This window comes from Perognathus longimembris, unplaced genomic scaffold, assembly GCF_023159225.1.
Source record: "Perognathus longimembris pacificus isolate PPM17 unplaced genomic scaffold, ASM2315922v1 HiC_scaffold_147, whole genome shotgun sequence".
Lineage (NCBI taxonomy): Eukaryota > Metazoa > Chordata > Mammalia > Rodentia > Heteromyidae > Perognathus > Perognathus longimembris.
The window spans coordinates 46,019-51,492 of record NW_025956474.1 but is presented as its reverse complement, the minus strand read 5'-3'; the positions used below and the strand labels follow the sequence as shown (position 1 = coordinate 51,492).

Here is a 5,474-nt window from a genome sequence, read left to right as displayed (position 1 = left end):
ATCAATGAGGCTACACATATGACTGTTACCACAGCAGGTATGTTATGATAGAGTGTTCTTTTAAATTTTTTGCTTTAATGTCTTTTTTTTTTTGGTGGTGAGAATTGAACCCACGTATTGTGCATAGTAGGTAGGTTATGTATACTCAATAAGCTACCCTCTCCTTCTAGTCTATTACTTTTTCAAAGTATATGTATAAAAATGTCTCTCTGTAGCACTGGGTAGTTTGGAAATTGCACTGTGGCCCAGTGTGTAGTTGACCTTGTGATCCTAGTGCCCTTACTTTCTCCAGCACCAGCCTCATAACCTTTGTCCTATTGTTGATAATACTTCTCCAAGAATGGGCAAATAGCTTATGTAGTTTGAAGAGAGATGTATCTCTAATCCTGCTCTTTATTATTTGTAATAATGCACAATAAGTTGTCTTTTACAGGTTTGGATAAATACCTCAGACATTGTATCGGTTGGTCTGTATAGGAGATAATAGAATTTTTCTATCATCTCTGATGAATTCCAGTCCATGTATCTTCTCATCATGGTGATGTGAATATTTATTAAGGGTAATAGAATTTGAAGACACTGGATTATTTTCAATCCTAAGAGTTTCAAAAGTGGTTAATCAGACATGCATGTGCTTTGTGTGAAAATGTTCTTTGTTTCTATTACTTTAAAAAATCACATGCAGTTAATAGTCTCTAATACATTTAGATCGATATGTCACTCATAAGTCGTGTTTTCAGCATATGTCAAATTACTTATCCTCCCTAACATCCATTCCCAATCTCAGTCAGGGATCTAGGTCTGGTGTTTGCTGACATTTCCATTGCTGTTTACATAAAGCATTTAATTATCCATTTTCTTTAATATTATTTAAATTATATTCTCTAAATTGAATATGTTAGTTTATGGTGCTGTTTTCTCACGAATGAATTAATTGTACAAACAAGTCCATCTATCTAACTTTTGTAGCAATATATTAGTACAAATTCACTATGTGTGAGACCTGTCATTGTGACATATCCATTTGTACATAGAACAAACATATGCTGATCATATTCCCTGGCCTACTTTCTCTTTGTTATATTAGCTTTTTCCTTATTTTTTGTTTTTTCTTTTTTTACTGTCAAGGTGATGGAAAGAGGGATTTAGAGTTTCATACATAAGGCAGAGTGTACGTGTCTAATCAAACTTGTTTCCTCTTCCCTCATTTTACTCCTTCTTTTCCCCATCCCCAATTCCCGTCCTCCCCCATGAGCTGTACTGTTCGATTACAGCATATAGTTTTACAAGTTATTGGGGTTGCATTGGTTTGCCTTTTACCCTGTTTTTTTTCCATTTTGATGTTGTCCTTCCCTTCCCTAGTTCCAATAGACATATTTATAATACCAAGGCTACCAAAATCAGTAACAGTTATGTCATGGGGGCAGATAGGTAATAGATAGTGGAATAATTGAGAAACTTCTGGAAAAATGATGGAGGAGCAACCCAGCCCTACCTGAGCTCTCTTCAAGAATCCATTTTCAGGGTTCTAGACAAAGACCAATGAGCCATAATAGCATAGACATTTGTCCCAGGGAGGGATTATCCAGGCAGCCAGCTTAAGAAGACATATCTAAGTCCTGGTGGCAACTCTGTCAGTGGCAGCTGCAGGAGCAATAATGGCTGCAGAGACTGGGAGGAATTTGAGACAGCAGAGGCAACAGCTTTTCTGCAGTTTCTTGCTGCCATACAGCAGAAAAACCCTGCTTAAGGGCTGCAGAATCAGAGCCAACAGCGCTCCCCTCAATGTCCAACACACATCAGGGACTAGGAGCTCCAGTCTTAGCCTGCTGACCACATAGATTCAGATCGCAAACTGTCAGAAAAACCAGAAAAAGCATGAGTACACATAGAAAGCATTCTCCCTCAAGATCACAGACCAGCATTTCCCCACGCCCGTAGAAAAGCATCATCTCTGACTCTGGCGTGGACTTGGCCAGAGAAGACAAGAAATAAGTTGATCCAGGGGAAAAATGTGGAGGCCATCTTCAAAAAGGGCAAAGGAATCTGATCAGTGAAAGCCAGTTCTGCCCAGGGGAAGGTCTCCCCACCCAATTGGGAGGAACTTTTCCAGAGTGGGCCAGCTTTCATCCTCAGGTAAACACAGCCACAGTGGAGGCAGATTTGCAGCACAGATAAACCATTTAGTCCTAAAAAGTGGAGATAGCTTCTTGTGGACCAAAAGAATGCCTCAGCTACCTTTGGAACAATTCACAAATGCCAGTCAGGCCACCAAACTAACCACTGTGGAAATCAGAAGCTCCTTTTAAGACTGAAAAGCAGGCACATGGGAGACACAACATCACCCAAATAATGAACATCTCCATTTACCAATTATAAATGTCTACTTTTTTTCTAATTTTGCATCATTTTTATATATCCTTATTACATTTTAATTTTTAATTGTTTTTTCTACATTCCCCTATATTTTCTTCTTTCCTTTTCTCTGCTGCTTTCTTTTAGTTTTCTTTCTCTTTGTTCTTTTTCCACTTTTTTTATTTCCTTGAATTTAAATCTCAATTGTCATCAGTGTTCATTTCAGCCCCTTCATCTTGCTACTCTTAACTTCTTCTAGAATTATTTATAGACTGCAAAAGAAGATCCTATACCACTTCTAGGGCATTCATAGTTCAGGGTTTCCTGGATATTGGCTGCCTAGTTAGACAGTATTGGTATTCAATTTGACTATGCCAAAGTGTTTCACTGAATAATCTGTTTAGCCCAGATAGATCTACATGAAAGGACACATTTGTTCAGTGGTTATATTGGTATATAATCCAACTCCTGAATCACAGTCCACCAACATCTAACCTAACATACAGAACAGTGGACATCAGTGCACTTGCAGGGCTCATGGCTGGTTTTTGTGTTAATTGTTTTCTGTGGGAGCACTAAATTTGTCTGTACATCCAAAAAGGGAGAGAAGGAACTTACCTATGATAGTGAACTTAAAATTTGTACAACTACTGGGTTCCAGCCCAGGTTGTTTTGTGCCTTAAAATAGTGTTCTGGTGTGCTATTGGACTTTCAATACTTCCAATGTGGACAGAAGAAAAATGAGAAGACAGGGAATCTCAACTCCCCACTCAAATCATACCGGAAATAGAGGAGTCAGTGAAAAACCTACAGGATAGTCCTCAAAATGCTCCACAAGCACTACTGGCAAATATGATCAATGAACACAAGGAAAGCATGCAGGCGGACAAACATAAATGCCAGGTGCTAACCAAAGTTATATAGAGGAATTCATGTCCTCCACAAACTGAAAGCTCAATGATTTCCAATAGACTGAAAAGGAATACAATGGAAAAAAGACACAGGTACAAGATTGGAGAGAGAGCACTCGGATCCAAATTAATGAAGTAAAGAAATCCATACAGGACCAAAAACTATACTTTACAAATGAAAGTCCTAAAGAATGACCAATCAGAAGGAAGGGAGATTAACAAAAATAGAAATTCTGGAGTCCAGAATAGATGATGCAGAGGAATGAATCTCTGGAAGTGAAGATAGTCTAGAGTTTATAAATAAGAAATAGAAAACAATTCATTATCAATCAAAAAAGCAATAGAGAACACTACAGGAGCTCCAAGATACAATCAGGAAGCTTAGTTGAAGGCTAATAGGTATTGAGTAGAACCCAGATAAGGAAATAAATGGTAATTTGTTTACCAGAATCCTGGTGGAGAACATCACAATATCCAGAAGGATAGGCCTGTCCTCATACAAAAAGCTTTTAGAACCTAAATAGACCAGAACAGAATAGGACATCTCATCAATATTTTTCAATCCATACAGGATCAACAGAGACAGGAAAGAATCTTTAAAGCTGCCAGTGTGGGGGAATTGGCTTTGGTGGCTTTGGAGAATCGGCAAGCTGAGGCGCGCTAGCAGGAGGGGATGTCAGTCAGTGCAAGATCCACTGCTGTTGAGGAGAGGAGAGTCAACTGCAGCACCATGGTAGCTCAACAGAAGAACCTTGAAGGCTATGTGGGATTTTCCAGTCTCCCAAATCAAGTATACAGAAAATCAGTGAAAAGAGGGTTTGAATTCACACTTATGGTAGTAGGTGAATCTGGACTGGGAAAGTCAACATTAATCAACTCCTTATTTCTCACAGATTTGTCTTCTCCAGAGTACCCAGGGCCTTCCCATAGAATAAAAAAGACTGTACAGGTGGAACAATCCAAAGTTTTAATCAAAGAAGGTGGTGTTCTGTTAGTGCTCACCATAGTTGATACTCCACACTTTGGATGCAGTGGATAATAGTAATGGCTGGCAGTCTATTATTGACTACATCGATGGTAAACTTGAGGATTACCTAAATGCAGAATCCTGGGTGAACAGGCAGCAGTTGCCTGATAACAGAGTGCAATGCTCCTTATACTTCATCGCTCCCTCAGGACACGAATTTAAACCATTGGATATTGAGTTTATGAAACGTTTGCATGAAAAATTGACTATCATCCCACTAATTGCCAAAGCAGACAAGCTCACACCAGAGGCATGCCAGCAGTTTAAAAAACAGATAATGAAAGAAATCCAAGAACATAAAATTAAAATATATGAATTTCCAGAAACAGACAATGAAGAAGAAAATAAGCTGGTTAAAAAGATAAAGGACCATTTACCTCTTGCTGTACTAGGTAGTAACACAACCATTGAAGTTAATGGTAAGAGGGTCAGAGGAAGGCAATATCTTTGGGGTGTAGCTGAAGTTGAAAATGGTGAACATTGTGATTTTACAATTCTAAGGCATATTTTGATAAGAACACACATGCAAGACTTAAAAGATATCACTAATAATGTACACTATGAGAACTACCGAAGCAGAAAGCTGGCGGCTGTGACTTACACCAGAGTGGATAACAAGAGTAAAGGACAGCTTACCAAAAGCCCGCTGGCACAAATGGAGGAGGAAAGATGGGAGCATGCAGCCAAGATGAAGAAAATGCAGATGGAGATGGAGCAGGTGTTTGAGATGAAGGTCAAGGAGAAGATTCAGAAACTGCTGAGCTCCAGCAGTGCCATGAGCAAATGAAAAAGAATTTGGAAGCCCAGCACAAAGAATTAGAGGAAAAATGGCATCAGTTTGAGGAGGAGAAAGGAACTGGGAAGCTCAGTAATGCATCTTAGAATGACAGAACTCTTCACAAACCTTGGAAAAGAACAAGAAGAAAGGGACTATCTTTCAAACTCTCCATTGACCACCAGTTACATATTAGTTGCCAATATGCCAGCTTGGACATCAGTGTTGGTTGGTTTTGACCAATTTGCACCAATTTATCCATAGATTTAAAAGCATGAAAAATACTCTTTTTTGTTGTTGTTCTCAATGGAGATTAAGATGCCTTGAATTGTCTAGGGTGTTCTGTACTTAGAAAGTAACAGCTCTCAGTACCTTTCTACATTTGTTATTATTATTATTATTATTA

At 38.7% G+C, this 5,474-nt stretch overlaps 1 pseudogene; it reads left to right on the top strand.

Annotated features, from left to right (window-relative positions):
• The first annotated feature begins 3,939 nt into the window (after positions 1–3,939).
• LOC125344533 lies at positions 3,940–5,246 on the top strand (annotated as a pseudogene).
• The last annotated feature ends 228 nt before the right edge of the window (positions 5,247–5,474 follow it).